Genomic DNA, 12959 nt, shown 5'->3' with positions numbered 1-12959 from the left:
AAAAACACTGGTCAATTTATCATCTCAATAGATGCAGAGAAAGCATTCGACAAGATCCAACATCCATTTATGATAAAAACCCTCAATAAAATAGGTATAGAAGGAAAGTACCTCAACATAATAAAGGCCATATATGACAAACCCACAGCCAACATCATACTCAACGGACAAAAACTGAAACCCATCCCTCTCAGAACAGGAACAAGACAAGGGTGCCCACTTTCACCACTCTTATTCAACATAGTACTGGAGGTTTTGGCCAGAGCAATTCGGCAGGAAAAAGAAATAAAAGGAATCCAAATAGGCAACAAAGAAGTAAAACTCTCGCTGTTTGCAGATGACATGATCTTATATATAGAAAACCCCAAAGAATCCATTGGAAAACTATTAGAAACAATCAACAACTACAGCAAAGTTGCAGGGTATAAAATCAACATACATAAATCAGTAGCATTTCTATATGCTAACAATGAACTAACAGAAAAAGATCTCAAGAACTCAATTCCATTCACGATCGCAACAAAAAGAATAAAATACCTTGGGATAAATTTAACCAAGGAAGTGAAAGATCTATACAACGAAAACTATAAGACCTTCTTGAAAGAAATCGAAGACTACATAAAGAGATGGAAAGACATTCCATACCCACGGATTGGAAGAATAAACATAGTTAAAATGTCCATACTACCTAAAGCAATCTACAGATTCAACGCTATCCCAATCAGAATCCCAATGTCATTCTTTACAGAAATTGAACAAAGAATCCTAAAATTCATATGAGGCAACAAAAGACCCCGAATTGCTAAAGCAATCCTGAGAAAGAAGAACAAAGCTGGAGGCATCACAATCCCTGACTTCAAAACATACTGCAAAGCTACAGTAATCAAAACAGCATGGTACTGGTACAAAAACAGATGCACAGATCAATGGAACAGAATTGAAAGCCCAGAAATAAAACCACACATCTACGGACAGCTAACCTTTGACAAAGGAGCTGAGGGCCTACAATGGAGGAAAGAAGGTCTCTTCAACAAATGGTGCTGGGAAAACTGGACAGCCACATGTAAAAGAATGAAAATCAACCATTCTTTTTCACCATTTACTAAAATAAACTCAAAATGGATCAAAGACCTAAAGATTAGGCCAAAAACAATAAGTCTTCTGGAAGAGAATATCGGCAGTACACTCTTTGACATCAGCTTCAAAAGAATCTTTTCAGACACCATAACCCCTCAGATGAGGGAAACAAGAGAAAGAATAAACAAATGGGACTTCATCAGACTAAAGAGCTTCTTCAAGGCAAGGGAAAACAGGATTGAAACAAAAAAACAGCTCACTAATTGGGAAAAAATATTCACAATTTATTTATCCGACAAAGGTTTAATCTCCATGATATACAAAGAACTCACACAACTCAACAATAAAAAATCAGACAACCCAATTACAAAATGGGCAGGGGACATGAACAGACATTTCTCCAAAGAAGATATACGGATGGCCAATAGACACATGAAAAGATGCTCATCATCACTAATCATCAGGGAAATGCAAATCAAAACTACACTAAGATATCACCTTACGCCTGTTAGAACGGCAAAAATATCCAAAACCAAGAGTGACAAATGTTGGAGAGGCTGTGGAGAAAAGGTAACCCTCATATACTGTTGGTGGGAATGCAAACTGGTGCAGCCACTATGGAAAACAGAATGGAGATTTCTCAAAAAGTTAAGAATAGAAATACCTTATGACGCAGCCATCCCACTACTGGGTATCTCTCCTAAGAACCTGAAATCAGCAATTCCAAAAGTTCCGTGCACCCCTATGTTCATCGCAGCATTATTCACAATAGCCAAGACGTGGAACCAACCTAAGTGCCCATCAACAGATGATTGGATAAAGAAGATGTGGTATATATATACAATGGAATACTACTCAGCCATAAAAAAGGACAAAGTCGTACCATTCACAACAACATGGATAGACCTTGAGGGTATTATGTTGAGTGAAATAAGCCCGACAGAGAAAGACGAACTCTGTATGACTCCACTCATAGGTGGTAGTTAACATATGGACAAAGAGAACTGATCGGTGGTTGCCAGGGGACGGGGGGTGGGGGGAGGGCACTAGGGGTGAAGTGGTGTGCCTACAACATGACTAATAATAATGTACAACTGTAATTTCACAAGGATGTTAACTTTCATAACCTTAATAAAAAAAATTGATCAATTTACACCTATAAATATTCTATGGGAGTGCTTAACTTCTAGATTTCACAATAAAAAACTAAACATAAATGGGACATTAGGACTTTTGTGGGTCTTTTAATATTCTTTCCAATAATTAAATTGTGTGATTTTTATCTCTGTCATCAATGCTTAGTGATTGTTTTAAGGTATAAAGTGACGTACGTGCGTGTGTGTGTGCGTGTAATAGAATAAGATAGCATTAGTGCTAATTCATGAAAATTGCATAATTTTCCCAAACACATTCTCAATTTTGCAGGTAAAAATTTAAAACTGGGTGTTAAAAGTCCCTTTGAACTGACTGTGTGAACATACCTGAACCAGTTTTATTGGGCACTTTGATTTAAATAATTTCATCCAGGCTTCCTGCACACACCTGCTACCCACTTCTCATGTGATGAAGGCTAAGGGTTGTCAAATGCTTCCAAATCAGTATTCTTATTCGTGTATTTGTTGAACATGTTTACCACCTATCTTGTCCCTCTACAATTTAAGTTCCCTCAGGACACTCTTTTTTCTTGTTTGTTGCGACAGCCTCCACTTATAGCAAGCAGTAGGTGATCAATAAATAATATTTGCTAGCTGAGTAAATTAAATAAATTATGATGCATTCATACAATAGAATCCTGTGAGAATATTAAAAGTGATGCTGTAAATGTACACAATGACATGTTTCATATCACATGTTCAATTTTTAAAGTGTATTAAACAGCTACCTGTAATAAGCTGTTTGTGTTAGCTTCTCCCTCCCCTATTCAAATGTGGGTGTGAGTGTAACTATGTATGTATGAATATGAACATTAACAGTGTGAGATAACTAAGAAGGAATTAAAAATAGGTTTATTTTTGCTTACTTCTATCATGAACATATATTACTTTAATAATAAGAAGAGTTCTTAAAAGTAATTTGTCACCAGCAGGAAAACAACTCATTGCCGGAGTGACCTGAAAAGTCGGCAGAAATCGGGTGGAGCAGGGGTAGGGCATAAGGGATTGGGGTGGATCTCCTGCAGGTGGATCTCTAAAGTTGTGCTACTTTGAATGTGGTCCATAGACCTATGCTAGTTTCTGAATTGCTTGTTACCAAATGAGAGAAAGAAACTGAGAGTAGTTAGAAAATTTGTAGCAATGTGACATTGCTGTGGCACACAAACACACCATTAGTGGGGTTTTTTTTTTTCCTTTCTCTAGTAATTCATTTTTATTTTATTTTACAAAAGTAATGGTCTGCAACACACTGGAAATAAATTTTAAAAAGCTACCTCATCACTGAAAATTTCTCTAAAGTTTAGTCTTGGGATCCCGCCCAGGAATTACACTCAGCTGATTTCTTGTATTGTCAATAGCATCTGCTTAACATTCTAGAAACTGGAATTTATACAGCAATACCTGATACCCCTGTGCATATGTCAGACACAACTTGTAAGGATCTTAATCTTGCTTGAGTTCTTACTGTTGTTTTAGTCTCCTTGTTTGGACTGAGCTTAGTACGGTAGGTGCTGGGGATTAAAGGCAAATTTTAACATTTCATTAATATAGTGTAGCAGTTAAAAATAGCATTTTAAATAAATATTTATTGGAGGGAATGACACAATAAGTAACAAAAGAGGATAAAAATTCCACATATTATATTAATTCGTTATTGTTTAAACAGAAACCTGAATGAAGTGAAGTGAGTCACTCACATACCCAAAAACTTTCTAGGCAGAGAGAACAACAAGTGTGAAGGCACTAAGATAGGAAACTGGAACAGGGAGAAGGCCAGTGTGACTGCAGCCAACCAGAGAGGAGAAAATTGGTGGAAGATAAAAGCGGAGAGGTAATGAAATCCCACATGACATAGGGCCTTCCATCGTAAAAAGTTAGAATTTTATTTTAAGTGTGATGGGAAGCTATTGGAGGGTTACACCAGAGCAGTAACATGATCTGACTTGTGTTTTTTAATTATCACTCTGAAAGGGGCAAAAGAAAACAAAAAAATTAAGTTATTGCTATGGCTCAGCCATGAATAATTATACAACCGTAACTATGTAAATATTAATATTAATCCTACCAAAATGTATGTTACAACAGTAATGCCCCATAATTACATACCCTACAATGGATAATACGACCTATGATAATATGAATTTGGATATAACATGATTGGTGACTGGCTCCTGTCTCCAAAGCAGGCTTACCCTGGATATTTAATTACTTTGGAATAATTCAACCTTATATTGTGTGCAGTTAAAATTTTGAAGCTTACTTAGTGTTACGGCAGGATTTTTTTTTTAATTAGGAAGATGAGGGGAGAGGATGAGTATGTATACATATATATGTATCTTGTAGTGGTTTAGTGTGAGAGGTTTGTACTGTAGGAAGTTACCATTTAATAGCTAAATCCAAAAGAAATCAAGAACAAGTAGAATCACATGTTATTTAAAATATGGAGGTAAAAACCAAAAGAAGTGCATGTGCAATGAAGAAGCTAAAACAGAGACTTGGGATAGAATGATCAGGGGTATTTTAGCCTAAGTAGTCAGGGAAGGCCTCTCTAATGAGGAGACTTTATTTTTCACAATGCAAAGAGGCAATACAGGAAAATCGTAGAAAAGGGTTCCAGGCACAGGGAACAGAAGATAAAAATGCCTCGAGATAAGGAGCTTGGCGTGTACAAGTGGCTGAAAGAAGCAGTGTCATTGGAGCTTAGAGAAAAGGCAGAACAGTGTGAGATAAAGTCGAAGAGGTAGGCAGGAGCCATACTATAATCATATGGGAAATCGACTCAGTGGTTGGGATGGGGTACTGCAGCTGGCTTGTACCGGCTCAGCAGAGCCAAAATTTAAATTTTCAAGAATTTCGTGAGCTGGTTTTTAAACACAGCCATTACTAAACATTAAATTATTTAAACTTACAATTAAACAAAGATAAATACTCAAAACTTATCACTTACTAATTATTTTATTATTGCAGGGGATCAGAATATACTACCCCAAAATATTCCACTTTGGCATAAGAATTATTTTGAGCTCTCTACCCTTTCCCATCTGCCTAAAAGCAGGGTATAAACTTCCCTTTGTGAAGGTGTTCCCAATCTCCTTTCCCATATCAATAGGAGGAAAATAACCATTATCACCAGAGAAATGGGTCTGCACAAACAAACCTTACTATAATAACCCTTATCTTCCATTAGTTTCCCCCATATATTTACCTTCCCACAATTTACCACCTCTGGAAGTCCAAACTCCTTTTACTTTATCTTGTCACTTCTCCACAAATTTATCACCACTTGTTAAAATGGCATATAAGCCCCTGGGTCTAACCTCCTCTTTGAGTTTTCAATTCCTTTTCTGTGAGACTCCCATGTACATGCAAAATTGAAATAGTAACATCAAATAAAATTAGTTTGCCTTTTCTCTGGTTAATCTGTCTTTTGTCAGTTCAATTTGCAGGGGTCCCAATTATAAAACCTACAAGAGCGGAGGAAAAGTTTTTCCCTCTCCTACACTATATTTTACTACTATTTATTTCTTGAGTTTACTTATGTTTATTGCAGGGTTTCTCAACAGTGGCATTATTGATATTTTTGGCTGGATTCTTTGTTGTGGGGCTGTCCTGTGCAAGACAGGATGTTTAGCAGAATCCCTGGACCATACCCACCACATGCCATAGCACAGTTGCGACAAGGAAAAATGTCTCCAGACATTGCCAAACGTCCACTGGAGAGCAAAATCACCCACAGCTAAGAACTACTGGTCTCTGTATGGTATCCACTGGTATCTGCACAGTGGAAATACTATATGTTACGGTGCACTACTGCACATTTCTCCCCAATACCTGAGGCCATGTTGGTAGCTTGAAATTGGCCGTGGTGGGAGTAATTACATCATAGATACTAACAAACACAAATCAGGGCTTGACTTATTGTTTTGTTGGTTGTCCAGGTTTAAGAAAGTGGTGGTGAAAATGTTAATGCAGACTAAACTTATAAATGTGTTGTACATCGTACCATTACATTATGAATAACACAAAATACTGACAAAATATCTTTCAGAATTAAAACTGATTCAGAAATGAGTCAGTCATATCACTGAGGAATGATGAAGTTCTATATATTTCAAGAAAGAGAATGTGTCCAATTGTGTCACATGCTGCTGGAGGGTCAACTAAATGGAAAATAAAGAATTACATTTGGCCAGATAAAGTCACTTGTAACCTTGATAAGTCCTGTTTTCAGTGGCATAGAAAGGAAGAAAGACTGGGATGGGTTGAGGAAGCGGGAAAGTTGAGACAGTGAGTACAGTAACAATTCCTTGGAATGCTGTAAGGGAGCAGAGATGGGTGATAGCTAGAGGGCAGGAATGGATTCAGAGAACTTTTTTTTTTTTAATGTGGGAGACATTAAGGCATATTAAGATGTTGTTAGGTATGATCCAGTAGTGAGGGAGAAATTAAAGGTGCAAGAGAGGGGTAAATTGAAGGGTAAAAGTCTTTGAGTAGGTTTAAGAGGACACAGTCCAGGGAAAAAAATGGGGTAGGGACAGTTGCTAGCCTTAGATAAAAAACAACACACTGATCTCAACGGGTTATGATGAGGCTCCAAATAAACTAACCAATGTGAAAATACTTCATAAATTGTAAGATATTGTTAAAAATAAAAGTACAGACCCAATATGGAGTCACTCATGCTAGGCCATGTCACCAAACTGAGGCTTAATATCTAACCTAATTACAGTTTCAACCTTCCCCAAAAATGTGGTTTTAACCAGTCAGTCCAGAATTTTCTAGTCAGCACCACTGAAGTAATCTGTCATACGGGCCCTCTCCATTTCCACAAAGGAAGATGAGGTAATCTCCTAATAGACTCTTTTGTGCCCCAAAGGAAGGTGACCTCACCCCAAATAATCCTTTTTTCTGTTTTTCACTTCCTTGTCCTGCCTTTAAAACATTTCCCTCTCTGCAGCCCTTTGGAGCTCATCTCTACTTGCTAGATGAGATGCTGCCACCTTCATAAATCATTTAATAAAGCCATTTAATCTTTAAAATTTACTCAGTTGAATTCTCATTTTTTAAACAATACTAAAAAGTACTACCAAGCTGATACTGGTTCGACACAAGGTTGGCATTAGGGAAGCCATATTGTAGAAAAGAGACCATATTGTAACTCTGAACAACCCAGCTGGATATCTCCAGGCTATACATGCTCTGTAGATTTTATGTCCTCTCCCAGCTGTGATAAGACAATAACTTTATTCTTTTGAGTTCCCTAGGAATGTGATGACCCTGGGACAGAGATTCTGAGCTAAGATCCACGACAACTGAAAGATCTGGTGTGGCAACTTCTCGTCTGTAACACCAGAGAGTCAACTTTCCTAACCTCCTCCACTATAACCCACTGGCCTATATAACTGCTTCAAGATTCTGTGCCCCCTTTAAGACAGTTATTCTAGAAGTTAGTCCCCCTGATACTGACCCTGATATCAGTTTCCCTATATTAAATCCAGCATATACAAGGTTAAAACCAAAACACTCTTTCCCTGCTTACTCCCTGGCTTCCTGGCTCCAGAATCCACTATCTTCCATGGAGACAAACACTTCCAAGGACAAGCACCTGGATTCACTATCTCCTCCTGGCGAAGAGATACAGGCCGGTGGGAAAGCTGCTGACCAGCAAGGTTATGGGCTCTCTCCTCTCTGCCCGTAGTCTCAAGGCCAAAGACAGGCTGGTAGGAAAGCTCCAACCAGCAAGGCCATATGCTCCGCCTCCCCTAGCTAAAACCCCAAATAAAAACCCTTCCTTTTAGCTTTTCGGGAAGTTTGGGATTTCAGCGTTAGCTGCCCTCTCTCCATGCTCAGCACTGTGCAAAAATAAAATTCCTAACTTTCTTCCACTACACCCCGTGTCAGAGACTGGCTTGCTGTACAACTGGTGAGTGAACTCACTTCAGATTCGGTATCACCCCCAACTTCCCCCTTGCTAGCAAGCTAGAATGAAACCCTTTTTCTCCTACCACCTTGCCTCTCCACTGTTGGCTTGTCTTCCCTCTGAGTAAAAGACCCCCTTTTGGCAGTAACAAAATGACTGCTCAAGTAATGAAGGAAGTTTCCTGAACCCAGGTTCCACTTGCATATTCAGAAATAAAAGATTATCTATCCTAAATCAATGTTAACTTTTACTATAATAGATTATGGCTCAATTGATCTATTTTTAGACTTTACGAGAAAAACCCACAAGATAAGTCTTTGGCGTCTCAGTTCCACTTTAAAAAGTTATAAAAGAATATTAAAATTAATTTGCTAGGATCGGAATCAATACTTCCTATTTTGTTTCCCCTACTAAGTTTTAGTGAATAAACTAACGTGTTTCTGATCTTTATCAGTTTGTAATTTCACTTTTCCTTTTTTCCTGTGGTCCTTTACACTCAAGGCAGAAGAGAGAAAACTACTAACGTATTCCTTAAAAACTACTACCATCTACTACTAAAAGCTACTAACTACGAACATTCTCCTTTTCCTTTTCCCATCTCTAAAGAAAGAAATGAAAAGAGGGAAAACCGTTTCACGAGTAGAACACAAAAAAGTCCAGAAAAACATTAAGGTAGGTTGACACGTATTTCTCTTTCCGCCCGAAGGTGCACGAAACAGTATCTCCGCAGACGCGGGGGGAGCGGAGCCCTGTGAGCGCGCAGGAGGAGCGGCGAGCGCCTCCCCACCCGAGCGACGAGAGCTCCCACGGCGCGGACGGGCAGCGCGGGGCGGGCTGAACCCTGGGCAAGACTGTAAGGAGACGCTGGAGGCCGAATGCGGGCTTCACAGAAGGAAACGTCCGTGAGGGGTTGGGTGGGGCGCGGGGAACTCAAGGGCATGGGCCCCTTAGCGCCCTGGAACAGAGGAGGATCAGACCAGTCGCCACAGCAGCCAGCGGAACAGGAGTGTACGAGCGCGCGGGAGGGCACACCATGCCCCTCACCTGCCAGTCGCCGCTGGCCCAGCCTCTGCTTGTCTCCTCGGTAACGCCGTAGGCGGAAATGACGTAAATCTAGTTCCGTCCTGCCTTCTTAGCCCCGCCCCTCGGCGCCGTGCTTTCCTTCACTTACAACCTCTCCGAGTCCCGAGGATCCAAAACCGTAGAATGTGAAGATGGTTGGACCTGTTAGGAGCTCTCGCTGTCGTTGTCAGTGGCTTCGGGTTTTGGAAGGGAAACCACGAAGTGGTTTTCTGCGAAGTTGGGCTCAATGTGTCATAAACCCTGGTCACGTCAACCAAAGACCTGAAAGATGTCAGAGAAATATGATGAAGTCTTTTCTATTAATTTATTCATTTGTAAATAAGAAACTTGATCCTTCTAGCGAATTGACAGGTCTTGCTCAGGTCAAAGAATAAATGACACGTGACTGCAGTTTTATGCTATTTTCTAAATTTATGCTCTTGAGCTAGTAAAGCCTAAATCACTTTTTAAGTGAAAACAGATGCCCTCTTAAATGAATTTTCAAATAAACTTAAGTTATACAGATACTTCAGATCTAAAGCAAGTTTGCTTTGCTTGAATTCTAAATATCTCACACTTTGGCAATGCTTTAGTTACGTATTATTGCAATGTAAAATAACCGTGTTCAGAAACTGCCCAGTTCTGTTTCCCTCCTGTGCTCATGCATGTAATCCAGTTAGTTTGTAAGGAAAATGAACGTCTGGGGGGGAAAAAACCCAAAGAAAATTCTCCCTATATAATAAAAACATTTATACAAAAGGAATTTCCTGTAGGCTAATTCAGTGACTCACTGGGCTTCCAGAATTCTTTCAATTTATTATCACAATCATAGTAAGCAGGAAAGGGGAACTTTAGTTCTCTTTCATGTAGTTTCCTTGAGGCATTAATGCACAGTAGCTATGAATAATAAACTGTAAAAATACAGTCATGGAAACATATACTTGTATTTAATTTTTAATCGTGTAGAAACTGGTTTTAAAAATTTACATTCAAAACTACAAAACTGCACAACATCGTGAATGTACTTAATGCCACTGAATTGTACACTTAAAAATGGTTAAAATGGTGAACATGTGTATATTACCACCATTATGAGAATTAAAATTTAAAAACTACAAAACTAAGCCAGTAAATAATTCAGAAAAAATATTTCTAAATGTAGTGAATGAAATATAAAAATATATTTAAAGTATACTATTTTGTTTGTATATTACTTTAAAAACAAGCCCTACATACTTTTAATGAAGTGCCTGTCTGAATTACTAAAAAAAAAGTTATAATAGTTGCTATTTGAGCATGTATTGTGTTACCTCTAACCTGATCCAGAGGGATTCAGTAATTTCTAATAGGTACAGACCTTTTTTTTATTGCTCTAATACATGTAAAAATATTTCAATTCTTCAAAAGAAAAAGTATCTTTCTTTAAAGTAGGCGCAAGGAATCAATCATTAAGGCTCAAACCCTCAGATTTTCTATTTATTCATTTACATGCACCTGCTTAAATCTGGGAACAGTTTCCAGAAAACAGAACTCAGAGGAACTTCTGGGTGGTTTCATAGAAATTGTTCCTTTCTCCCTTCTCTCTGTTCTTTATCCCTTTATTCTCCTCTTCATTTTTTCTTTTTTTCTTATTATTATATAATTTGTCGTATTATATTTATGAAATTAATATTCTTGCTTTCCACTTAGAAAACAAAAATTTCTTTTTATAAGTTGTGTTAAGGCAAGAAATAGGGAAACATTGAATTAATATGAGAAAAGAGGAAATATTTAGTGCAGAGGGAAAGGAGTCACAATTACACGCCATTTCTTTTCTTCACTGCTTTGGCACTGGGAAAAAAACCCCAACAATGGACAAGACTGTCCCTGGAGGGGAGCATGGGATCTTTTATAAATAATCTCAGGTAGTAGAAAACCACAGTGTCACACATAAAGAGTGGGTGTGAGTCCTGCAGTGACCTAGAGAAAGCCAGAGGGGCCTGGCATCAGTACTAATGTTACGAGGTTTAGCAGTTTGGAGAGGCTGAGAGAAGGGAGTTGGCACCTTTTAACTAATTCTTTTCACAGAAATCCCTCTTCCTCACCCCCATGACTCTTAAGGATTACCCTGCTGCTTTCTTAAAAGGGGCTTATCAATTGACAATACTAGTAGCAATGAATGAGTGTACAAAAATCATGATGAGGGCCCATATCGGGTCTGTGAGTTAGAATTTCCCTTACTCCTGCCTTAACATCCTGAGTGATACAGGATCTTCTCTTTTGAGTAGGACACTTTAAATTTGCTAACAAAAGAATTATGTAATATTAACCATAGGTGCTAGTAAACTGCTCTCAAAAATTAAAACCCTGATTTGTAGCATTTGCCAATTTCCAGTGCTGAAAATACCCTCACCGTGGGCAATTTTAAGGTACCAATGTGATGTATGTAAATGTGCAGTTGGAAGCCAGATCTCCTGGAGAGCCGGCAGGAGCAGGCTCCAGTCTGCCACTGAATTAGGCACTTCGTTCTTAGAGAAGTTGGCATCCTAGTACCCCTGCTCTTGGATACTTGTGCTTTAAAGGCTACTTTATGTTACTGTGTGGTCTTAGATGGGACGACTGTGTAAAGCTAAATTGGATCTCACACTTACCATATGTTTTAGAATTATTCAGAGGAAACAGAAAAATTTCATTGTGGCAACCAGAACAGAACTTTGTTATAATATTCTCTCCTTTACGAGTCTCCATTGTCATCCAAAACTATTCCAAATCAGACAGTCACTTGGTGAATCACCCCGATTTTAAATGATAAAAGTTATGGGGCAGAAGACAAGCCATTTTCTTTGGAGGGCCCATTTAGTTCCCACCCAGATGGCAGATCCCTGTTCCATAGCTGCACTGCTAGTTGTACTGGTGACATATGTAGGTGGTAGCAGAGTTCTTGTTACTTTTTGGGCAGAAGAAAGTTAAAGAAAGAAAGGAGTGGAGTGTGAAGGGGAAACAATCTTCAGGTTTCTCCAGCTGGTTCACTGTCATCTGAAGCATAGGACTTCCTGCTGCCCACTAGTTCACATTAAAGGTGTGGATAATAACCTTTAGAAACCATAAGAGAGACTTACTCTCTGCATATTTAAAATATCCCCATACCACAATGCTCTGAACTAAATTAGATTAGATTCAGTTAATGCATATCTTAACTGTAAGGCTCAGGTATTTGTCCCAAACCTCCTGGAATGAGGGTAATCTTGCTACCTTAATCCCTTAAATCAAGTCTCATGACTTCAGTGGTCCTCAGTTCTCAGGCCATCAGAGGGGTTGTGGTATTATGAAGAATATTTCAGGTCTTTGTCTCTGGTTCCTGGTACAGAGTTTGAAAAACCCTTAGAATTTCCTAAGTGAGAAAAGTGTCTTTTTTATGCTAATGAAGTCCTTATGGCAGGACCCTGGATATCTTCAGAATGGGGGATTGTCACCAGAAAGACCAAGCACATGACTAGAGGATTGGGACTTTCAGATGCCCAAACTCCAGGGAGGGAGAGGGGCTGGAGATTAAGCTCAATCATATGGCCAGTGATTTAATTAGTCATGCCTATGTAATGAGACCCCAATAAAAACTCTGGACACTAAAGCTCAGCAGAGCTTCCAGGTTGGTGAACACATCAATGTATCAAGAGGGTGATGTGCCATGGCTTGCCAGGGATAGGGCATGGAAGCTCTGTGTTCCCTCCCAGACCTTGCCCTATTTGTATCCTTTATAATAAAACCAT

The 12959-nt window shown here is 38.9% G+C and overlaps 1 protein-coding gene across 1 annotated transcript in view; it reads right to left on the bottom strand.

Moving 5' to 3' along the window:
• The window catches only part of C20H11orf65 (chromosome 20 C11orf65 homolog), a 76688-nt gene extending 67444 nt beyond the window's left edge, over positions 1 to 9244 (bottom strand). Inside the window, exon 1 of the mRNA XM_044753396.2 lies at positions 9196 to 9244. The gene's annotated coding sequence lies outside the window, so the exon portion shown is untranslated. The remainder of the gene's footprint in view (positions 1 to 9195) is intronic.
• Between the last annotated feature and the right edge of the window lie 3715 nt (positions 9245 to 12959).

This window comes from Equus asinus, chromosome 20 (genome assembly GCF_041296235.1).
Source record: "Equus asinus isolate D_3611 breed Donkey chromosome 20, EquAss-T2T_v2, whole genome shotgun sequence".
Taxonomy (NCBI): Eukaryota; Metazoa; Chordata; class Mammalia; order Perissodactyla; family Equidae; genus Equus; species Equus asinus.
This window is presented reverse-complemented; position numbering and strand designations above follow the sequence as displayed.